Genomic DNA, 25,556 nt, shown 5'->3' on the forward strand with positions numbered 1-25,556 from the left:
TGCTCGTGAATATGAGTAGTGCCTGAACTCTTAGATCTAAGAGTCTGAAAGTGTTCATCTCCAATCAGATTTAAACACAGAAGACTGATAGATAGGATGCTGGCATTTGAACAGATTTGCAACTGGCATCTGTTTTTCAAGAAGGGGCTAGGAGATTGCAGATGCATGGGTGTGGAGGGTTTTATACAGAAGGACCAACTGGAAATACCCTATCACCATGTATGCACTCATACATACTTTTTACAAAAGACATTTCATATTATTCTGTGACTTTTAGGTACTGTATATAGAAAGGTTTTGCTCACTCTGAGAATAAAATAGAAGGGAATATCTGCAGTTCTAAAGAATATCTTTGTGGACAGAGATGAAAAGTTCACTTTTTTGTGTTGTTCATTTATTCTTTATCTCCTTCCTTCTGACTGCTGCATCTGATCCACTACCCAGAGAATCAAAGTGAGATTTTTCTGATCAGTGCTCCGCTGTTGGTGACAGATGTAATCAAAGACTGGGAGTTTATTGCATTACAAAGTGTTGGGATTTAGTAACAGATCAGATCAAACCAGTTAGGGGAAAGTGCCACAGATCAACATTTAAAGTGCCTTGCCTTCTTCTTGAGTAAAACCTTGCCACTTGTCAAGGAAGAAAACTTTTCATATTTTAATACCCACTTTGTCCTTTCAAAAAAAAGTCACATAAAAAAAAAAACAGAGGTGCATGAGAAAATAGTTTGTGGACTATCTGTTAAGAGAGAATTATTATGATTTCATTTAACATGCACTGTAGAGAAGATTTTTTTTGTGAAGGAACCAAAAAATATTCTAGACCAAAGTCCTCCTGTACCACCGAGAAGAGAAGAGAAGAGAAGAGAAGAGAAGAGAAGAGAAGAGAAGAGAAGAGAAGAGAAGAGAAGAGAAGAGAAGAGAAGAGAATCTGTGTACTTTTGAGCTATACTTACTTTCATTCTAAGTTCATTCTACATTCGTTGAGTGATGTAAAGAGGTCATGGTGTTAATTAAGACAGGTTCATTTCCCATCCTCAAAAATCTTTACTCAAACATTTTCTAGGCACCTAATTGGGAGCTGGTGTGTCTCCTTCAGGCCTAACTACACCATGCAATGAGGTAACACACTTGTTTCTAGGAAGAAAATCTAAAAGCACGACACAGAGCTGTGCGTGGTAACTAGCTCGGGTCAAGGGGATGTGTCTGATGAGCTCAGGCACCACACTGGAACAATGTGCCCATCTTGCTTCTGAGACTGACTGGCTCAAACTCAGCATGACAAGTTCTCTCAAACATTTCACAAGGCATGTGTCTTTCTTATTCTTTCAAATCCTCTTGCAATCAAAAATTATCCATTTCCAGCAACAAAGACATAAGTCAATAAAGCAAGGACAGCTTTAGGATGATTTTGAGAATCATGGTTTAACAGAACTAAAAAAAGCAGCAGCATAATTTTGCATTATAATTTAGCTGATGGGAATCACGACTTCTTCACATGACAAGTCTCACCAAAATCAGAAAGATCATAAGGATTTTAGGCACTGATATCCCACACAAGAGCAAACGGACCAACTGCTGACACTACACACTGTCACACTGAAAATCAATAGATGTGCTTTCACAGCCCCCTTTCTACTCCGGTGCTACCAGTTGCTGAATTTGAGCTACATATTGCAGTCTTGCAGTACGATATTCAAACAGAAGCAAATACACAGAGAAAGAAAATAACTTTGTTGCTCATGATTTTAAATAGTGGTATGATTTTCTGCAATCCTGACCTTTAGTCAGTAAGCTGCATTGCACGCCAGTTTTCAACAATAAGCATTTTATATTTACACACATACTGTGCTAAAGAGCTGATAGTGTAATTTTCAACTTCACACCAAATATGCATGTCTTCTTTTTAAAGTGATAAAATTAGGTTTTTATTACTGGCCTGAGAAAACAAACAAACACAAAATAAAATGAAAACAGCAGCGTATTTTTCTTTTAACCACGGCGTAGCTAAGTAAAGTCAGATTTGCCACAGACTGGCCAAATCAAATGCAGAAGTTCCCAGTACTTTGTCTCCATTGGGATTAGACCTTCAAAAAGTGGAACAAGCCACACTCCTAAGAGTGAAACTGCAGGAGAAAAAGGTTCTGCCACACTCATGCAAAAGCCAAGGAGCTGGGCACACAGAGTGATCTCTCCACCTGAGAAGCCACCAGCTCAAAGTCAAGATACATAATAGAGAAGAACTTCAAAACTTTCCCAGCACTCAGCAGGACTTAAGGTACAACTCACCTGCTAACCTTGAATAGCAGAAAATCAGATTACATAAGGAGGATCATAACACCTTTGAGTACTCTGATCCTAGAACAATAAGAATTCGGGTGATTCAACCTGCCCACCCCTTATGCTACTTCCATCCAGTCTGCTGCTAAAATTAGATGCTTTTGTCACTCTGCATGTAAGATTCCACAGTACAAACACTGAAAATAGGGAAGATGCATAGCCTGGAATGTTTTAATTTTGCACATCAAACTTCATAAAAATCTATTAACTTTGTTCTTAGCAGCCATGTAGATATTTTCCTGAGATCATAGGATCTAATCTTAGTGTCAGGTTCAACCAAGCCCTAAAACCCTGAAGAAGGCACAGGTAAAGTCATTTATGTTTTAATGCAAAGGAACTAGGGATAGTATTCAGGATAAGTAATCCTAATTCACTCTTTAATAAGATTAGTTAAACTGCATTAAGTTGGCAAGTGGATGCTTTTACTCAGAATGAAAGTGGCCTTAACTTGGTTTAGTTTAATTGTCTTTGGAAGAAGTTCAGGAATTAATCTGTTTTAACTAATCCACCTATTAAATCCATTAATTACTTCCAATTCTTGAGTTTTCTTTTGCAGACAAAACCACTTTCACCTTAATTGTCAAAGTCTGAGCTTGAAGATCTAGATGGAACAGCTTAAAGGAGCACATTCCAGATACAGATTAGTATCTCCATGGCTAAACCTCCTTAAATAATTCTGTGATCTTAATACTATTCTATTTCAGAACAAAGATTATTCACCTTTAGTGGTCTACAGAACAGGTCATGTGTACACTAAACATAACAGCCTCATTTCAGGCAGGCTCACCAGATACTCTGTTGCTCAAGGTCCTTTTAGCCGACAGTGGTTGGAGGTTTTATGGGTGAGATTGTTTTATCAGCTAAAACATTGAAAATGGACCTCAAAAGGAAGAAAATACAGAACATTTCTCTCTGACTTTATATTCACATTGGCCTTCTATCAGGTTTCTAAGAGTTTCTCCTGGAGCAGTTAATATGCAAACAGGATAGATACTCTGAGGCAGAAACTTCCAGGTGGCCCTGGGGCAGCAATACATCCTGGTGCAGGTATGAGCCTGGCTCAGTATTTTCAAAGCTTTTCCATCTATCACCTGAAGGAAGGTCAAACAGATTGATTATTTTGCCATTCTTCAGAGGATGGAAATTACCATTAGATTAGGGGAAATCTGAACAAGTGACACAAATGAAAATGGAAATTCACTCAAGGAAAGGCATGCTGAATTCAAGCCTGCTGCAGTTACTCATTTGGGTTTTGTGACACTTGTCAGCCAGGTATCACAAGCTTGCTGCAGAGAACATGTAGACAACAGCCTTACTCTTGCCAACCCAGCCCAAATATTACCTAGAGCTTTCACCTGAAAATGCTCCAAGGAGAACTCACATCTCCACACTTCTCATTTTCCCAGCCACTTAGCTTTCCAAGGACCTGTTTAACAGATCTGTGGGGCAGGATATACTGAATCCATGCTAGTGTTCCTTCTGGCCACCAGAAAGAGGGACTGGGAGGTACAGATTCCAGCACAAAAATCAGAAAAACAAAAGGATATGGGAAAGACACCAAACCAGATCTACTGTTAGCAGGAAAAGTGTCTCAAACCCATTCATGGCATGTTGGTCTTAGCCTGCCTACCATGCCTACCTGCCTACCATGTCACAGAGCCAATGAGATGATGCCCAAAACACAACTAATGACACATTTCACTACTCAGAGGAGTATAGGACCTATTCAACCAGAGACTGAACAGTGTCTGTCCTATCTGAACATTGCCAGATACTCGCCAGCCACTTAAAAACATCACCATTCAGTCTGTCTTGTTGTGACAGACTGAATAGGAGAAATTCTCTAATCCCACTGTGAGCTCCTAGATCATCATGAGGCCAGGGAGATGCCTTGTTCCTGGTTTGCTGAATATGTACAACACTTTCTTTCACTGCAGTCTGCCTAGGTGCCCTCTGAAGGTGCAGAACTGATGCAACTGATCACCTTTTGGCTGTATCCTGCTGCCACGGAACTAAAGCCATCATGACATAGTCCCAACCAGTGAAAGTAAACTCACTTATTCATCTAGGAAGTTAACTCTAGAAGGTTTAACTAGGCCTGGAAAAGAAATAGTTTGGTGTGGCAAGCCTTCTCCAAGATTGTTAAACTTCTAAAACAGCAAAAACCTAAATTTAGCGCTGAAAATACTTTCTATTTTAAAAAATATTTCTGACAGCAAAAGCTACTATCTTACACACACACATGCAAGTTCTATTGCTGGGGTTTCTTTACTGACTTAGAAAAAGACACATTTTCTGCTAGTCTGACATTAAAACAACAAAATAAGAACCTCGCCTACCCTGTAAATAAAATACATTGACCATAAAAGCCAAACTCTGTGATTAATAGAGAAATAAAATCTTATGTCTTAATCATATTATTACCTGACTGTCAGTTACAGCAGTGGGCTGCAGTAAAGTTAATTTTCCTCACACTAGATAGTGTGGGGGTGGGGTTTGGATTTATCCTGAAAACCGTGTTGATAACAGAGGGGTGGTTTTGCTACTGCTCAGATGTGCTCACACAGGCCTTTTCTGCTTCTCACACCACCCCCACAGTGAGTGGGCTGGGGGTGCATAAGGAACTGGGAGGGGACACAGCTGGAACAGCTGGTGATACAGCCAGCAGACAAAAGGGATATTCCATGCTGTGTGCCATGATGTTCAGCGTACAAAAAAGTCTGGGAAGAAGGAGGAAAGGGAAAAGATTTAAAACACTGTTGTTTGTCTTCACAGGTAACCATTAGATGTGATGGAGCCCCGTTTTCCTGGGGATGGCTGAGCACCTGCCTGCCCACAGGAAGCAGTGAATTAATTCCTTGCTTTCCTTTGCTTGTGTGTTCAGTTTTTCTATACCCATTAAACTATTTTCATCTCAACCCATGAGTTTTCACACCCTTACTCTTCCAATTCTCTGCCCCATTCCACTGGTGGAGGGAGGAAGTGGCTGTGTGGCAGCAGGAACCACCTGAATCAACAGAGGGTAAGCCATACAAGAAGTGCAAGTGCAGCAGGGACAGGACCCAGGCTGGCTTTGTTGCCCAATAACTCCATGAAACATTTCACTGCTCCTGTCCTGAATGACCACCGTGAGCAGCCGACAACAGGAAAACAATGCTCACAGTCTACAGCAGGCTACAGCAAGATATTGCTGTATTCACATGCAAGTGATAGGTGACAGAGTATCTCCATAACCCTCTAGTGCCTTGACAATCTCCAGCCCATCTCCTTTAGCTTTGGGATGGAAAAAGAACAAGAAGGAATCCGCAATTAACAAGATTTTTTAAGTCTGGTGTTCTATGTGTTCTCTATCTTCTTCACAAGGGAGAAGAAGAAGGGTGAAAGTATTTTCCACAAGAAAGAATAAAGGTGGGGGAAGAGCCTCTCAAAAGTGCTGTTACAGATGGATAATTCACCATGCACATTCTCACCCACAAATGGTCTTTGTTTTCAAATAAATTATATGTAGATATATAAAAAATATTTCCAGACAACATAACGCAACACGACTAAGACCACATTAAGAAGAGAGAGATACACAGGAATTTGCTGCATTAAGTAACACAGATGCTATAACTTTTCACAAATTTTAACAGAATATAAACTCGAGACACCAAGTGAAGCTTATTTGTTTGCTGCATTTTTCTGTGCCAGGCCTGAAGGCCCACAGGACCTGTGGTTGTGGAGGCACTGGACTCAGCAATGCAAAGAAATATCTTCACTCACACTGTTCTTGCACTCTTTCATGGGAAGGATGAAACACAAGTTACTCACTGCTGCCACAAAATCACCTCCTGCAGAGCTGTGAACCCATAATGCAGCTGCCAAGGTATATAAACAAGAATCAAATCTTAATACAAGTCCTGGATGACATTGAAGCTCCATTGTGTGAAAAAGTCCTTCCTAGTTACCTTCTGCCTTCTTAGCAGTAGCTCCTATCTTCATGCTTTGATCAGCCTTAGCACTTTTCCCTGTAACCTAAGGACAACAGATCAGCTCCCCAAAGTGCCTAATCCCCTCAGCCACCAGCCTCCTTCCTGCCTGTGCCTAAACTCACTGGAGCTTCTGAGCCTTTTCTTCCATTGCCTTTCTAGATCTCAGATTTGCAAAGCTATCCACATAGCTTCTAACCAGATATTTTCCAGGTTTCCTCCCTTCCATTACAAATCATACCGATCATACACCTTTTCATTGCCCATTTTTCCTACCAGCAATTCTCTTTCAGCATCTCTTGCAACTGTATTTCCTTTATCCTCAGCTTTTCCATGTTCCATTAAAGATGCTACCTGCTTCTTGACTCTCCCTTTTCTCTTTTGCACTTTTTGTTACTTACAATTTCTTCCTTTTCTTTTCACAAATGGTTCAATTATGCCCTTTTCTCCTCTCTCTCAGAGGCTGTGCATGCTTCTGTTCTCCACTCATCCTACACTCTGATCTTTCTTTCTTACATTTGTTTTGGAAGCTTCATTCCACAAAAACTAAACAAAAGGCAGGAAAGAGAGCAAGCACTAGTGAAACCCTGATCAGAGCCCCATACATCCTCCAGCAAAGTTTAGCCCTGGTGGCCTTTAAGGAGGGCAAACAGGCCCTATTCAGGTAACACACCTGGAATAGGGAATGACTGCACTCAGCTGTCTTGGCTGTCACATCATTGTCAGACAGATCCTGCTGTGCTCCACGAAGGCAGGCGTTACTCTCAGTGTAGATTATAAGCACCACATAAGCAGAAAAACCTTAACACAGGACAAAACTACTTACTTAATATTAGTAAAGCATCCTGGAAAATAAATTCCCAGAAGACTAATGCTCTTCCAGGTGTGTGGCCTGCAGCATAAGCCCTTCAGGTATCCAGCTGAGGCAGTCAATAACCGCTTTGAAAAACACTCCTGCCCATGGTGAATTATTGCTTAATTAGATGGAGCCAGGATGTTCTATCACATGAGCAATGCTTTATGAATAAAATCAAGTCTATCCTGCTTTCTAAGCATTCATCTCACTGCAGCACAAAACCTGGGAAGTGACAGTTTGCTACCAGGAGGAAATCTACCCAAAAGAGATATCTCTTATGTTTCAAAAAAGAGCGCAGCTATAAACAGCTCAAACAACTCCATAGTCTGCAGTGCTGTCAGTCATAAATGCTGATGTGGTGCAGGAGCAGAGAAAAGTTCCAGTCAATACCAGGGCCCTACTGTGATGAGCTGTATCAATGTGGAAAACAGCCTGGCCAGAGTTTCCCCACAAAAGCAGCTCCATGGGCCCTCTCCTCCTGTGCTCATTCTAATGCCCCAGTAAGGAGGCCTTTATACTAATCCACTTCCAAACTAGCTAGAAGCAATTTCAGAAAGATCCTCTCTTTGGATTAAGAATGGCCACATGAGGAGCTGGTGCAAAAATAGCTGGCATGTTTCAAAGTCATATTCTAGATTGTTTGGAAACAGCTTTCACGTACAAATGTATACTTTAAAATAAAATTTCTGCCTTGAAGGATTTATTATCCAAAAATCCAATCTTTTAAACACTTATACACCTTCTCAGCTTGTGAAACATAATTAAATCCTTCCTGTATGTTTTAAGAAGCTTGCATAAAGTTTCATGATCTGAAATGCTATGAACAGTTTTTAATTTCTGAGTTAATTGGAGGTGATCTCCCTCATGTCAAACTCCTAACAACAGGTCAATAAATTCACTAGGAGGTCTTTTCAAGCAACATTTAAATTTCCAGTTCATAAGAGAAGACTCTAAAATCAGCATATACTTGAGTGAATATTGCTCTTCTCAAGAGGATACTTCCCACATTTCAAATGCTTTGCTAGATCAAATACTATAAAGACACATGTTAACACTTTAATTATTTGGTTAGTCCAATAATTACTGAGAGCTTTCTACAAAAAATTGGCACAACATTAATTCCCTGGTTAATTTAACTCTTAAAAAAGTAGTGCAAAGGGTGAACAGGAGGATGAAGGAAGATTGTAACTAATACCACTGCTGAAAGGTTTAATAACTTGTGCAATGCAGGAAAAGTCCTACAAATAACACACAGAGAAAGGGGAAGGGAAGGGGAAAGGGAAAGGGAAAGGGAAAGGGAAAGGGAAAGGGAAAGGGAAAGGGAAAGGGAAAGGGAAAGGGAAAGGGAAAGGGAAAGGGAAAGGGAAAGGGAAAGATCCTCTTCCTTGCCCTTCTGACCACATGGCTTTGGATGCAGGCTGGGATAGGATTGGCTTTCTGGGCAGCAGGCCCACATTATCGGCTCAAGTCCAGGCTCACATCCACATTTTTCTCACCAGGGACATAGAATAGAGATTCTGATAGTGAAAAATTATTCCAGCTTCATTCAGTACAGGGTTAAGAGCACCAAGTGCCACAAATGGATGGCACCATCCACATGAGGAAGTAACCCAACTGAGAGCACAGATGGTGCACTAATTCCACTGAGCAGCTCTATTGGTAGCTCTCTGCCAAAGGTGCTGACTAGACAAAGCTGCTGCTCTCCAAAAGGGGGCCCTGAGCAAATGCAGTCAGAGGCTCTCTAGTAATGAGTGGGAGACGGACTGTATGACACTGAAGGTACAAACACTAAAGGCAAATGTGATGATGTGTGACTATTTATCTTTCTGTGGGAACTGTCACCACTGATGTGTCATGCAAAATCTCCTTTGAAAACGGGTAATATACTGGAGACCTTGAATTTAGAGAATGCATGGGTAATTCATCTCTTCTATAACACTAAATATGTGATATTAATAGCTTCCACAGGATACTAAACTATAAATTCTTCAGCCCACCCTGGAGAAGAGAAGCTAGCCAGCCAGCTGGCCCCTGTGTCTGTCTCCAGATCCAGCCGCCAAGCCCCCACATTTTTATTCCAAACCTCAATTCTCAATTATATAGTCCATGGGTGATTGAAGGCACTCAAGCCTTTGAAAGAGAGGAGAGTAGATGAAGTTCCTGCAGAGAAGAGGATGAGAGTCCTATTTGCTAGTCAGTGCAAACTTTGAAGCTGAGGCAGTAAAAGTAAGTGGGGAGTGACAGTGGAGGGAGACTGTCTAGAACACAGACACAGTTAGACTCTGGTAGAAAAAGGATAAGTGTCACTACCCCCTTACTTAGACTAACTGGATTGTACGTGTGTGTCTGTGCACGTGTTTTTAACATTTCCTTCCATATTGGCTGAAAACTGTATAGCCTCAATTTTGCTTGGCGTTGTTTGGCTGGTTCAGTTTGTCTGAAGCTGTCTACAAGGTGGCTTGAGGAAAACTCTCTGAACTGAGCAGATAGTAAAAATCTTAATGTGACAATGACAATTGTGGACCTGAAGGCATTTTTAGGAGACCCAGTGCTGAAGGCACTTCTTGCTACACTGTTCATGACCCTGATTTGCAGTTGCTACCATTACTGCCAAGCCTTGGAAAATGTGTTCCCTGTGGTAAACACAAATCAGCATTTCTCTTGCAAAGAACAGATGGATGAGCAGTATCCTGGGACTCTAAGCAAAGCCTGAGGCATCACATCTGGGAAATTTCCAGTTATTTTTCTTTTTCCTGCTTCCATAATTTAAGAACAACTTAAAAGAAGCCCGGAAAATACTGACATAACCTAAGTAACCTTTCTGAAAATCATATCGTTACATTGCTTTACTAGTAACACTATTAACCAACTGTTTTTGTTAATAGAAGCAACTGTTGATACTACTTGTTTCCCTTCAGTGGTGATAAATGCCTTTGTTTCTCAGCATACTAATTCATACTGAACCCTCCAGACCACTGCAGATAAATCAGCTGGGATTGCAAGAAGGAAGAGGGGCAAGAGCTGCTGCTCTAGAGGCCACTGGATTTAGCATGGTAGTCTCTGTCCTGGTTTATATTGTGTGATCTTTCAACATTTATATATACAGTGGGAGGTACCCTGGACAAGCTGGTAATGAAAATAACTGAGGTTTTTATCTCACAGTCTACAGCTGCCCATCCTGGACAGAGAACCACCACTCTCCAAGTGAGCCTTACCTTAGAACAAGCTTTTGTTACTTATCATGGTTGTTCCTCATCAGCTACCATCTAGGTTTCTTTAGGTTACAACAGCTCTGCCAGGCACGTGCTTTTCCTGGGAACTTTGTGCCAGCAGCCCCACAGAAACAGTCTGCATGAAAAATTCATTTGCATCAAATCTCTGCAGCATCTATTTTATCAAAGCAAGTGCTTGTATGCTCAACCAGCACAAGACACAGATGGGAGGTTTTAGGCAATCAGCTGCGAGATTAGGAAGAAAACCAAATACGTATCCCTGTTTATGAATTTCTGAATGTAAAAAAAAAAACAACCAAAAAAACAAAAAACAAAAAAATCCAGTAGCATAGGAATGGTAAGAAGCAGGTCACCAGTGTCCATCAACTATTCTATCAACTTCAGTAACAGAACATGGATATTTATCTGGGATGAAAACACACTGCTACATAGTCTGCTTTGATTAATTCATCACATTAATCCTCTTTTACAGGAATTTTCAAGAGGTATTGAAAGCATTATTAGAAATATCAAGGCTAGAACTGTCAGGAACTTCAGTGGGGGGAGCCCCAATTGAACAAGGCAGAGTCTAACAAGTTAAAAACCCACTGAATCAAAAGGTTTTTATTAATTTAACTTTCTTACAGGAAATCAAAACTCTAATTTGTTCCTAATCCCCCTCTTGCTGATCAGAAAAGCATCTTCCCTTTAGAACATTATTTTTATTTCATTTCTGGCAATGATTTCCACAAGCACCTTTGCCAGCTGGATGTCTCAGGTCAGGTGGATTTTCAAGTACGACTGGACTGCTGATAAACTTCAAGCTTCTTATAGTGTTAATATTGCCTCAATAATTATATATCCCTCACAGATCCAGAAATAAACATGATTTTTTTTTGCAGAGGTGATAGCATACAAAGAAGATCCAAATCAATTTGGAGTCCTGTGGATGATGAAAGGATATCCCACTGACTGAACAAGAAGCAACACTGTTTTGGAGTTCCTAAGAAACCTACAAAGACTGTAGAAACACCAGGAAGAGCCATTAGATCCTTGCAAGGAAAAGGAATTTTATGTGTTGTTGCTATTAATAGACCAAAATAAAAATGAATAAAATTAGAAATAAAATTTTGATAAGATGTTTTGAGTTTTTATTTCAAATTTCTTCCAGTTCCTAAATGTAGTTTTTGCGATGCTAATCTATATTTTAGCAGCTATAAGCATTTTCATTAAACAATTTCCTGTCTTAAAAAATATTTACTTCATGTGCAAAATAAAACAAACATATCATAAAGCTGGAAAGGTCTCCATTTTTTGTTTATATATGAAAATATAACTGTTTTATGTAGTTGTTTTATTACAATACCCCATGGAAGCTATACACTGGCTGCTGAATGCTCCCATTCTCCCACACACATTGTGCTCCCTAGCTGCTTTTTCTCTTGCATCATTAAAGATTTTCTCTCACAAGGGATGAGACTGACACAGTCCCATTATGAGGAAAGGAAAATATGAGCCAACAGGGAAATATTTTTGAATCCAAAATATAACTGATTTGAATTAAATATTCGATATTCAAGTGTTTTGACAAAACCATTTTTTTCAAGACAACATAAACAAACTAAAGCCTCCATAGAGCTATACTCTAAAATTTTGTCAATAATGTATCTGGCAATGCATCAACAGTGTAAAGTAACTATAAAGGTGAAGTTTTGTCCACCAGTATCTAAAGGTGGGTTGCCAAGAGGATGGAGCCAGGCTCTTCTTGGTAGTGCCCAGCAATAGGAAAAGAGGCCAGAAAGTGATGCACAGAAAGTTCCACCTGAACACAAGGAAGAACTTACTGGCTGCATGACTGTGCACTGAAACAGGTTGCCCAGAAAGGCTGTGGAATCTCCCCCACTGGAGATATTCCAGAACCACCTGGACACAGTCCTGTGCCATGTGCTCTGGGATGGCCCTGCTTGAACAGGTAGCTTAGGCCAGATGACCCCACTTTGATCCTTTCCAACCTGACCCATTCTGTGATTCTGTGAATGGCAAACAATGAAACACCTCAGCGTTTGCCCATATAAATGTCATAGGTAAGCTAGAAATCCCCAAATTCAGTCATAATGGACCCAGATATTACTGTAATATCAATGGTACTACTAAAATTCTTACTGTTATAACCTAAATCATAGTAGGTCATATTTAATTTATTCAGGCAGAATTTTTTCTTCCCATAGGAACATCTGTGAGAGGGACTGATGGAAAGAGACAAGGATCCCATTCCTTATTCTGTTTTCTTCTACTAAACCAAATATATTTACCTAAGGTAGGTAAATATCAGCATAGGAAAACCAGAGAGCCACTGCAGCCAGGGAATGCTGAACTCTTTGCCTTCCCCAGAAAGAGAGCAAACAAGATATGTGAGAAACAGCAAATGAATGACTCAGATTCTCCAGCATAAAGCAAACATGCCCCCTAAGTGTGTTCCACAAGTCTTTTGGGCACTAAAAGCTTTCTTCACCACAGCATTCCAATTGAGTAAAAGTGCAATACTGCAAAGAGGGTGAGGAATGGTAAATTTTGAAGGAATAATGTCATAATAGCCCTATTAAGATTCCTTTCCTCTGTTAGTGCTACAACCACGTGTTCTTAAAAAGACACATTTTTTTATTCTCTTGTGGTTTTTTAGCATATATACTGCTTGTTTCTCTCTTCCCACACAGTTTGGCAGGTAGTTTCTTTTCCTTATTTTGTTTCTCCTTCATCTGTCGGTTTTCAGGAACAAGAACTGTGTTTGTGTTTTGAATTTATAGCACAGTAAGAACATATTGAATTTAAAGCCATAATCTAACGTAAAGACATTAAATCACCACAAAAAATAAAAAGCTGATATAAATTGTCCTAGACTGCCTAGCTGTAAATGCAAGAAATATGAGTCAAGATTAAGTTGTAGTGGCATTTTGGCTGTCTCAATATCTCAATATAGACTAAAGAGAGATGGAACACCTGCTCTGATCTTCACAAATTGAATTTTAGCTCCTCTGAAGATTTTGAGCTCTCATCTGCATTAGCAAAGGACACCATAGTTAATGTAAATTGGACATTTATTCACATAGCAGAGTAGAAAATGTGCAATATGCCTGCACACAATTAGTGCAAACAACCGTGCTAGCAACAAGAAAACACAAAAGACACCCTAATTACAAGAAACTACTACTAAGTAACTTTCACATCAATGTTCTACTTCTCATGCCTAGCATGCAGTCAAAGACATTTCTTTAACACTTATTTTCAGAAACTACCAATAATCCAGTAAGGGAGAAATACTGATTTTTCAGGTATAAAACAGTAGTGAGATGACAGTCATATCTCTCACACTGCAACAGTGGAAAAAGCAGAGATTGTTTGACTCTGTATTTCTGAAAGCAGTTCTGAGAGCCCTTGCACTCCAGCAGACCTGAGCTGACAACTTTTCACCATCACAGACCACTCACTATTCCCTGGCTACAGTAAATCCTTGTCCAACATCTGTACATGTACATGTATGTGGTTGTGAACAGGTAGATAAGCCAATGTGAAATACTAAAATTCCTGCAAAGCAATTCATCCTTTTGCTTCAGTTATTCATCCAAAAGTAACAAATACATACAGATTTCAAACACATCATGCAGGTTAGAATTGGCAGGGAGGCTCCAATAAGTGAGTGAAACAGTGAAAAAAATCTTTTCCAGAACAAAAACTTACCTTAAGATAACTTCAGAAGTATCTTTCATATCATCTTGAGATGAGACATATTTCTTTACTCTCAATTTATTTCTCTGTGGTGGGTCCATTCTGAAGCACAAGCAAAATAGCAGCCCCACTGAGAGTAAAGGAAAAAGAAAGGAAAAGTGAGTGTCTTGTTCAAGGAACAGAGATACTTTAACAATGACCAGAGCATCTCTGAATGAATGTTGAAGGCATATTTTTGATCCAGGTTATTTAATCTTATTTAAGAAAGATTGATACAGCTATCAAAGTTATCATATAAAATAACTGCCATTTTCATGGAAATAAAGAGTGTTCATCAAGTCATTTGACTCTGCCAGTCCTTCTTTACTCATAGTTAAAATCAGTAAGAACACGGTTAAACAATGAAGAGAAGCCTCTCCCTCCCACCACCAGACTATTCTTCTTGAGCACCCCGACAGGTCTACACACACTTTTATCTTTACACTTCAGCAATAACACAGCTGTTCCCCAAATGTGTTCAACAACTGTTCTCTAATGCCATCAGTTTCATAGTGTAAATGGATCCTAAAATAGCTGGAACACTATGTCCTTTACCATTCTATCTTCCTGCCTGGCTGCCAGATTGTTCTATTTCCCTTTTTTTGATGGATTAAGTAGAATCACAGCAATTTGTTGATTTGAAAACTAAGCAACCCCTTTAAACTGTCTCTGTGCTCATCCACTGCTATAACTGACTCTACCTGAATTCATTTTGGAGCCTGCACTACAAAAGCTTTATTCATGAGGGATTTGCATATGCAAGCAGTGTTGATGAATCCAATAAAATAGACTGATTTCATATCCGGAGACAACTTTGCAGATTTACTTTTGGTTCAGCTGCTGGCACTGACCCTCTTCACTTTTCTTCTTGCCTGCCTTTTTAGGGGCATGGATTGATTCTGCAAACATTTTATTTGTAAGTGATGTCATTTCACAAGTGCCCCTCTAGGTGGGCAGTGCAGGAATGCCAGCAATTGCTCTAGCTTTGCACCCTTCCAAGCTTTGTCAGCAGCAATGGGGCTCTACTCAAGCTCAAGCGTGATTTTTCTTGAAACCAGCAAAGAAAATAGGCCCTATTCCATTGCCAGAAACCAGGACAAAATTATTTAACAAGAGACTTGACACTAGAAAAGCATTCTTCTCTGTGACTTACAGGCTCCCTTCTGCTCCATTGAGAGGCGTGTGGGACAGCAGGCCAGCTGTTAAGACTTGTCCATGACAGTTTTTCAGTCAGGGGAAACAACTGCAGTCATGTTGCACTCTCTCACACAGAAAGATGAAGAAAACACAGGTTTGCTCCCCCAGTACCTCAAAATGGAGCAAATATTGCACTGGGTACAGAAGGGAACATCAACAAGGTCAGATCACTCTGCCTCTTCCCCTCATTCACCAATAGATGGTGGCAAAGGCCCCCTCCAAAGCTGCCACTGGACTTGCACAGTTGTTTTTTCAGTTCTTTTCATAACATAGAAAATAGGCAGCTGTAGACATCTCCTTTGCAACAATCACCTATAAACAAGTCAATAATTTTGTCTAACATACCTGTAATAATTACTCTTTTAATGCCAGTTTTCTTTATCTTCAGATAGGAACATATTTGTTTCCTCTTTTGTAAAGTAACAGTAGGGTTTCGCTTTAATTTCATGCAACAGAGCACAGAGAGGAACATCAAAACGAGCTCTTCTAAATAGGTTAAGAAATGGTGCTTGCTCCAAGGAACTCAGCACATATCTGCCTGAAAGGGAGGAGGGTCTAGAGAAGAAAGAAAATGATTTCAAACTCTCGTTGCAGAATGCAGCATTTGGAAGAGCAAGCTGCTCTTTTCCAAACTGCCAACAGTCAAGGCAAGTTCACGTCACTTCAAGAGACTCCACAGAGCTGCCTGACACTTTTGGCCACCCGTGTCAGGCTCCACAGAGTTCTGATGGCTCAGGGAAGCCGAGTATCAGAGCCTTGCAAAGCAGTATTTGGTGGTAAAAGTACCAAACACTATTTTATTTTGATTGCAAGGCTTTTTAAGTACCATGCTTATGCTTCAGGGATTTGTGCAAGAAACCTACCCCCACCTGACCCAGGAAGAGAGCAGGACAGGTAGAGCACTAAGGGTCCCTGCAAAGCCATTAGCACGCATGATACAGACAGCAGGAGCTCTAGATGTTTGTAAAGTACCTGTCATGATACCACCTGAAGCAAGCCAGATGTGCTAGCCCAGCTATATACCACACAACAATATCCTGCCTATCATAACATGACACTGTTTGCGTTTCATGATGATATTCACCACCTCATCTCATGATCCTGTGTGAGGTTACCAGCAAATGACTGTCACATTCCACATCAGCTCTTGAGAGATGGCCAAGGGTTTTTTAATCTTTAATTTGAGAACAAAGACCTTTGAGCTCCTTGGGTTCAAATCAGTTGTTTTTTTTTTTTAAGTGATTATAGTCTATTTGCTGTCAGGTTCACCTCTGAACACCCTGTGCTAGTTTCTTTTATCACATACCTTTGTAGAGCACTTCACAAAGATTTTTCTGCATTTATATAATTCACACAGATTCTTTTTAGTTCTTTGCTTATTTGCAGTAACTCATTTCCAAGCTGGAGATCTCTGATCAGCTTATTTGTTTAAGTACCAGTCTGTAAGTATAAATAAACCCTTGTGCATCAAGTTTTCCATCTTGAAAATAACAGCAAAAAAGATATTCACATCATTTTCCTCCTTGCAAGCACAGTGGAACTTTCCCCAAAATTTTGCCCAGTAAATAATATTTGATTTCTGTATGGAGGCTCTAAACTAGTTTTTCTAAATTGTAAACCTTTCCCTCCTGAGTTTGAGATATAGGTATAACAGAGAATCCAAAAAGACATTCCTAGTGACCCATGAGGCTCTACTTCTTACCAAGAGACAGAAAAAGCAGATAAACCAGATATCTTTTGTGTTGGATTAGAAAAGCTTCAGACATCCCTTACAAACCTAAATTATTCTACAAATCTATGACTCTGTAATTCATTCACTTATTAGTTTACACCTCTGGGTTATTTATGAGAGAAGGATTATATTTCTAAGAAAGAATAAGTTCAAAATAGGGAAGGTGGGTAAGTAGTTCAATTTCTATTCTTATCAGTCCTGAGCTGATATAAACATAAAAACTTATAAAATACTCAGGTTCCCAAAAAGCAGTGCAGTGCAGGTACTAATACTTTGCTGGGAGATCATCACAGATAACACACAAATCTCCTAACACTGAAAGCCTAGACAGATCCTTTTTCACCCCAGTAAGCAATTCCTGTCTTACTGAGTCTTCAGTGTGAGTTTTTCATTGTCTACACAAGGTAAGGCGGCATCTCTACTAACTTAAAAAGTGGATGCTTGGCTGCAGGATACATTGCAGTGGCTTCATTCATGCCCTGCAGAACCAGCTTAAGCTCTTTGATATCATCATGCCTTTATCTGAGACAAGAGGATGCCAAGAATTTGAAGCAGGATTTTTCTATTGCTATTACCATTGTCACTAGTGCTGGTAGCAGTAGCAGCACAGCAGGTTGGAGGGAATCCAGTTATGTTCCCAGCCACCATCTTATTTATTTTTCATTGGCTATTACAGATTTTTGGACAGATTTCTGATGATAAAATGTACTGCTGAGGGTTTCAATACATGTCAAAGTGGGCAATAGTAGCAAAGAAAATGAAAAAATGGCCAGACCACTAAGGAAAAAAATCAAGTGTTCAAACAGTTGAGGAAAAAACATAGGTAAGGGGGCAGTGCACTGGACTGAACACCGGACACACTTTTGGCCACTGTACTTAAAAGAGATTCCTTGGGAAGTGTGGATTAGGGCAGTTTTGGGGACAAATAACAACAGCCTGAGGGCAAGGAGTGAAAACACACCTTCAGAAGTCCCATGGTTTCCAAAGCCACCAGCTGTGCTCCAGTAAGATGATATGCAACAAAGACATACTTTACACATCGTTATCCCACCCAGCAGTGTTTCTGGGTCCAGACTGCTGCTTCAATCTAAAAACTTCAACATCTGCCAGCTGGTTTGGGAGTAGTGGTGGGAGCACCATGGCTTCAGTTCGTGTAGGTAGGAAAAAGGGAATGCTCGTTTACTTTTTGAAGTCAGGGCACACAAAGGAGGGAACAGCATTCAGCCTGAAGAGAAATACTGGTAACTTCAGGATAGTGAGTATAATTATTTGTAAAAGCTCAGCATTCAAACCAATGCCTATTTAAGTCAATGGGCGTTTTTCATTGACTTGGGATGCTAGATAAAATGGGCCATTAGTGCACTTTTTAAAAGCTCTGCTGAACAAATACATCACTAGGTGTTTCAGGACTTTTTTATAATGCCTTGCCTTCTCTCTCAAATAATGCATTTATTTCTAGTCTTGTCCTTTAATGCAGCTTGTATTGTCACACTTTCACCTGCACCACAGGAGGAGAAGAATTCTCAGCCTCTTTTCCTCCTAGTCATAACAGAGACTCTGCTCCATTAGTGGCCTCATACCACTGCTGCTCTGAATGGTAAGAAACTTTATCAGAGTATACAAAGGTAGTTTAGAGAATCTCCTCATACTGTATAATTTACGAGCTTTAAAATATTCCATTTTTTTTTCTTTAAAATTCTGATTAAACTGTTTTGTTACAGAATTTCAGCTACTTTCACTTTGAAGCACAGCAGGGTGAAACAAGTGGGCAAAAACTATGGATTCATCAAATGAAAAGTATTTGGAACTTTTCTACTCATGATGGACATTTCCCAGAGGAGGAAGAAGAGAAAAAGAAACAGCTTTAGAGAGTCATCTGCATTATGCCAAATTGCCATTCCATTCAGCCTTCTAAAAAGGTCTTGTTATCTGATACATAATTATTAGATAATATCTAATCTGATATTATGATTTAATAGCTACAATTAGGTAAAAGTAGATACCATGGAGAAAACACAGAGCACGCAGCAGTAATAAAATTTAGCAGCAATAAAATACAGCTGTGGGTTGTCATTTGCTGCCCACATACTGCAAATTTGTTGGTAACTCCTTATGTGTTGAGCACCCCAGATTCAATGCACAGAGAAACAGAGCCAAAAAAAGCCACTGTCTGTAGCTGTCTGGACCAGGAATGCCGCCCACCTGCAATGGCACTGTCTTGTTTGCTTTTCAATTTTTAAATTTTCTGTTTACTTGAGATGCAAAACCATTGTCTATAGGAGGGAGCAGAGCATGAACAGACAGGTCAATGAGAAATGCAGTTTACCCACCTGTCACTGCTGGGCTAGACTAACAAATACAGATGGCTGAAACCTGTTGATTTACTTTCCATTGCACCACTGGAATAGAAATGCTCCAAACTAAGCTGTCCTTCTGCAGCATCATTCCCCATAACAGCTGGAATTCCTGCAAAGAAAACATTATTATTTCTTATTAGTACACAGAAGAGGTAGGTCAGCATTTCCAGAAGCATCTTGGTTAGTTAAAGGCCTGCGTGCTGGTGAGTACCACTTTTACTTGAAACACAACATGCAGCACTTAAAAGGAAAACCTTTGAACTGAAGAATAATTTGATTTCCAGAAACACTGACTGAAATGTTACTGAAAACAAAATGTTGGAAATGAGAAATTTTCAGATAACACTGCCTTTCAGCTCCCCTCTGCTTCATGAGGCAGCAGTGAGTCACAGCACGAAGACCTTAGTGACAAGCAGCACTTGCTGACACAGTGGTGTCATGATTCAAAATTGTGTGGCACCACATAATTAGAAAATTAATAGCTGCTGGTACTGCCGTGGTGTCTCTATTCAGTGCTAACTGTGTTTCTGCCCCTGTTTCCTACCCGTATAAGCCTGGGACAGTAGTGGCAAACAGCTGGAGGAACCGGGGTGGCTCTGCCTCCCAGTTAACTAGATGCTCTCCTTTCCTTGCCCAGGATGAATATCAATGCTGCCACCCTTGTGAGCCTGGGAGGACCTAAAGGTCTGGGCAAGAGAGGAGGGAGGGATTTAACATGTTTGGACCCTGTACTGCAGGCTTCTGGCAGCCTGTGAATCTCTCTTCTGTCAAGTCCCATCTCACCTGTTTTCCCCCCCAAGCCTATTAATTCCTAGGGTGAAATCAACTGCATTGCAACAATTTGTGGCAGCATATTCCTTCTATTATCAGTATTATTATAGATTCACTAGGCAGGTATTGCCCCTCCCTAAACCACCTACTTGCTATACCAGTAGCAAATGAACAAAAATGGAGAATGCAGGACTCCCCTTCAGGAAGGGTGACAGCAGGTGGGACACACACAATGCAAAACACCTTTTTTGTTATTAGTGAAAGAGAATACTAATTCATCTTGACTTAAATCATGAGGCTTTCTATTTGCCTGAATCACAGCTTTTTGCTGATACCCTCTCTACTCACCATGTCAGAGTTTCTGATTTTCCATCTGGGAATTTAACAAACAACATAATTTGCTTCATAAATCTTTGTTAAGATTTTTTGAATGCTGGCTACTTCCCCACCCACAGGCACATAAATGCACTCCATTTCCACAGTAGAGCACTGCATCTCACAGCAGGAGAATGAAGGGGGAGAAAACCAGCTGTAGCACAGCCCTCAGAAAATGAATGTTACCAAAGCTGATATATATTCCGCTTTTCCATGAATTTTGTGGTTTCTCAGAATGAAGCCAGGCCTACCTACCTCGTCAAGGAGCAAAAATAATATTTTTACAGGAAAATAAATATTTGAACTGTTCTGAGATCTCCCACTTTCAAAAATCCTTTGCCTGAAGTAGAAAGATAGGTGAGCGTGGGAGGGCTTGTAACAGCAACGAGAGGAAATCAAGGTATTACCCATTCTTATTTGAAAACTGTTGCAAGCTATTCCAGAACAGCATGTGTTTGCTCCCTCTCTCAATCCCCCTGCCCAGCTCCCATGTCATCATTACTGAGATCAATCACAACACACTGTCTTATCACAGAAGTTAAAACTCTGACCTTCATACTCTCCCCCACCAAGGACAAGCAGCTCTCAAGGCAAAACTGCCAGTGTGCCCTTATAAGAGTACACAAACAAACTAAGGATTACAAGCTCCTAATGAGGACTTTGAGGCTTTGCAGACCAGGCTTCTCAAATTGCTGTTCTTTGAACAAAGGAATCTTGCTAATCATTGGATTTGTGCTTTCCAATTTTGAGAAGTTCACGGTGTTGTTCAAATTATATTATCTGCTTTTAGATTTCTTTCTTAAAGAGCTTAACAGAACTATCTGTCCCTTTCCTTGGGTCTGCTTCAGGAAAGTGTTTTGTTACATAGTAAGTCAGCTCTTATTCATAAATTCATAGGCATGAGTCTGAAAATATTGCATATTTCCCAATGGAATTTCAGTATACATTGCCTGAAAACTAAATTTCCTTGACCAAAGCTTTGCAAATGGATTCAGCAACCAAAAAAAAAAATTCTAGAATATACAGAATTCTGCCAGCTGGACAAGCATCTAAAAGGTGTTATTTTGACGGTTTTGTTCTTTCCCTGTGTTAAGTTTCCTTTCCTAAGTTTAGATATGCTGAGGTAGCAGGTCCCTATAATGCTGTCTAGAGAGTTGCAGAAATCTCTTACTCTTGCTGTGCTTTGACCTCATCTGATTTCATTTACATATTCTGCAGATTTTCAGCTTGGCCTGTCAAATTTGCTTGATATATGCCTAACGCTCTCCCTAGGTTCTCTTCCAAGGGTTTTATCACCTCTGTTTACTTCAGTGCACCTACTTCTCACTAACAGTTTCATTCTTACACAGAAAAAGAGCTCTTTCCTTGCCCATCTTTCCTCTTCAGCCCAGCTGTCCTCCACAGATGTGGCTGCTCCCCATTGCACAGGAATTTGCCTTTGAGTAGACAAGGCTTTTTTACACCAACAAACACCACAAAGTGTGAATCAAACCCAAAGGGTGTTTGACTGAGAATCTAGAAAGTTAAACTGCTGAAATATGTAGTTTATAATTAAAGTACTGAGAAAGCCTTTACTGAAGAATCACTAGAGCAACACTATAATTACGCTGTCCTTCACATCCTGCCATTAGCATTTCTAGAAGTGACATAATAATAATGTGGTCTTTTTTCTCTTTAGGAACTGTCAGCTCTCTTTACAGGATTCAAGTAAGTTTATAAAGAATATAAAGTTCTTAAATGGAAAACGCAAATTATGATTTTTGTGTAAAGGACATGACAGTCATATTAGTAAGCTCATGAATGTCATGCCCATATATGTTTCAAGTCAGTAGAGTAAAACTCCTTTTTCCTTTTCCATTTTTTCCCTATGTAGCCAGAGTTCAAGAAAATAAAAAGAAAAATTTAAAAAACCCTAAGAATCTTTTTTGAGCTCTCCTGTTAACTGTTCAAACCTTATATTTTTGTAGGAACACAGACTGCCTCTAATTCTAGGAGCACAGAGAGCGAGCCCATTTCAATCAATTAGAATCATTGAATTATCAGGCTTGGGAAAGTCCATCTCAGATCCTCTAATCCAAGCATGAGAAAGGGAGATTCTGATCCCAGATACCAAAAAGATTCTATGCAGGTAACAACCTGCTGAAAATAATACAAACATCTGGGGGGATGTCCCAAGGACATCCTTTAGGCTGCAGATGCCAGCAGACCACGTTTCTTCTCTCTTATAGCACAGAAAATGCTGCAGCAGCAGCTGCAGCTGGAGAGTGCCAGGGAGCCTAATTGGACATGTATCCTCTGACCACCCCATCCCTCAGGAGATGTCATTTGATTGGCATTCTTACACACTCAGAAGAGGTAAAAGACAGTATATGGCCCTGCGTTACTACTTTGGGGACTGTAGTGACCCCGCAGATTCTGAAGGAGAGCTGATACACATTCAAAGCACAAGTTCTCAGCAGTTGTGGCTCACATGAGGCCTTGGCAGCCAGCTCTGTTCTGTTGATTCCCAGTCAATTCTAAGTGTTGATACAAGAGAAACGTGTTTATGAAAAGTGCATTTTTTGTCAAGCAAGCAGCACAAATATAATGGAGTTGAAATGAGATACTTGAATGTTTTAAATCTTTCGTGGAGTGTGGAAGAGAAATAACTGCTAAAACAGATCTAAATGCATTCTCTAGTAGATTTTAATATCTGACTGCTTGAGAATAAATTATATTCAAAAATAAACTATGTCGTCTTGACTAAATTGCGTGAAATTACATGGTTAGGATATTTCAAGATCATCAGATGTTACACTGAGGGCAAATATATCTCATTATAACAGTTCTGGGGGAAGGCAAGTGTTTGATGTCTGACACAGACAGATAGCATTTACCTGTTATATATGTGCATATAAGACATTGACTTACTAAGGATAGGCAAGATTGAGTAAAGTAAAATTACTGGGAAAATGTGAATTAGATGTGAAGCAAATCTCCATTTACCAAGTTAGTGTAGCACCAAGCTCATATCATAAACTTTATGAAAGCCAGTGTACACTTGTTTGAGTCTACCTAAGTCTAGCTATACTTCTTTCATAAATCAGTTCTCACCATCTGAGAACAACAATAGAAATAAGTCGCAGCTGAAAAATCATGCCAGGAAATATGCTGCTGATAAAACCTTGTAGTTTTTCCTCTATTTAGAAGCCTGGTCCAGAACCTGTGTAATGAGTGGCCAGAGGCTCTCACTCCCTTCCAGCTAAAGCTCTTTCTTCCACAACAGAGGTCACTGTGGTAAAAGATGGTCTTCTGTGTAAGACTCTTTCGGGCTGTATACAGTTGAAGAGATAATTTGTCTTTATACCACAATTAAATCAATTTGCAGCTCAAAAATCTCCATTTTCTGTATATGACCCGAACTTCTCTTTTATCACATATGTGGCAAAGGCTTTAAACTCAAGGTAGTTGGCTTTTAAGACCAGGGAACTAGATCAAACCAGGAGAACTCAGTTGTCCACCCAGTCATTCTGGCTAAGGGCTAGTCTTCATCAGCTGGGAGGAGAAAGAGTGAATAAGTGGGTTGTTCTGGTGTCGACAGTCCTAAATCCCTGCAGCTTCATGATGGAGTTCTCCCAAATGAACTAGCAAGTTTCTGCTAACTGGAGAAACCCTTCCAAAAGGGCATCATGATGAGTTGAAGCAGGGAAAGGAAGAGTTCACATGGTTGTATCTGTATATGTCAGATGTCATTTTTTAGACTTCATCAGTCTTCCCACTTCTGTGCTGACCTTTGGTGTGTCACACCATGTCAAGTTTGTCAGATTTCCTACCTGTCCTGTTGTGCACCAGAGTCAAGCTGACCAGCTGCTCGCTCACTCTTTAAAAGCTGGTATGTGAGTCCATGCACTCCACTGGTGGTCACACACTCCTAAAAAGCTGATTATCCTACTCAACATCACAGCAATCATGTACTGTGTAACTGCCTAGAATGACACAGACACCCCAGATTTCTCAAATACCTGAGAGAATAAATAATTTGCCTTTAAAAGTTGTCACTGAAGCACAAAATGCTGTGAAGCACATGTAAATAAAGGTAGGACAGGGTATTTGCCTAGGACAAATCTTAGGTAATGCCAAGAAGTGTCACTTTTAAAACAGCACAGGAGAGAATGTGATCTTCTGATAATTGTGCAGGTACTCATCTTACCCCAGGTTGGGCATTATGGAAAACACTGACACTGATGCTGAAAACCAGCATCAGAATTCTGACAAGTTAGAGATAAAAGTTAGAATAATTTTGCTATGAAGGAGCCAAAATATAACACAGATAGAGAGAGGGAGTCCCAAACTCAACAGGATTGTGGAGGAGACCGGGCAGTAGATGCTGCATTAAAGTGCTTGAATGGTTGATCTAAACAAAGGCAGACCTCTGTGCCTGAAAGAGGCTGAGTTTCAGGCAGGTGCTAGTGAAAATCCTTTCTGAACCTATTTGGTTCTATCCGCATATTCTCACATGTGTGCTGGAAAATTTGCATCAGCAGCAATTATTTTCCTTCTATTTTCAGATCCCACAGCCCTCGGCAGCATTAGCACTTACCTCTCAGCTGTCTCCTTTCATTTGGCTGGCATCCAGAGCATACTCCTTCTGCACTCCAAGTGCCCTGTGTAAGGCTTCACATGACAAAGCAAGAGAGGATAAGTTAGAAACCCCAGGATCAGTAATGGATTAATGAGCCTTTGGCAGACCTTTGTACCTTCTGTTTCAAGTGCAAGGCAAAATCCTTTGATCTTCCCTTATCGGCATATTTGCGTAGAAGCATGTAAACGGAAAAAGAAAACAAATAAATAAAATCCCTCAGGTCCATCAAAATAAGAGCCTTCATTGGACAAGATTTGTCTCCTAGAAGAAGGATCTGACAATAAGTATGTCAGAGATGAGTAAGATATATGGTTTAACGCGCAAATACAAGGCTGTCATGTGCCACACGAATGAGCACGGTCT

General features: G+C 40.1%; 1 protein-coding gene across 1 annotated transcript in view; it reads right to left on the reverse strand.

Annotated features, from left to right (window-relative positions):
- The window catches only part of GADL1 (glutamate decarboxylase like 1), a 175,742-nt gene extending 150,467 nt beyond the window's left edge, over window positions 1-25,275 (reverse strand). The window contains exons 1-3 of the mRNA XM_038127862.1: window positions 25,152-25,275; window positions 19,400-19,535; window positions 14,114-14,231 (exon numbers count right to left, since the gene is read on the reverse strand). The gene's annotated coding sequence lies outside the window, so the exon portion shown is untranslated. The remainder of the gene's footprint in view (window positions 1-14,113; window positions 14,232-19,399; window positions 19,536-25,151) is intronic.
- Between the last annotated feature and the right edge of the window lie 281 nt (window positions 25,276-25,556).

The sequence above is a fragment of the Motacilla alba genome, chromosome 2 (assembly GCF_015832195.1).
Source record: "Motacilla alba alba isolate MOTALB_02 chromosome 2, Motacilla_alba_V1.0_pri, whole genome shotgun sequence".
NCBI lineage: Eukaryota > Metazoa > Chordata > Aves > Passeriformes > Motacillidae > Motacilla > Motacilla alba.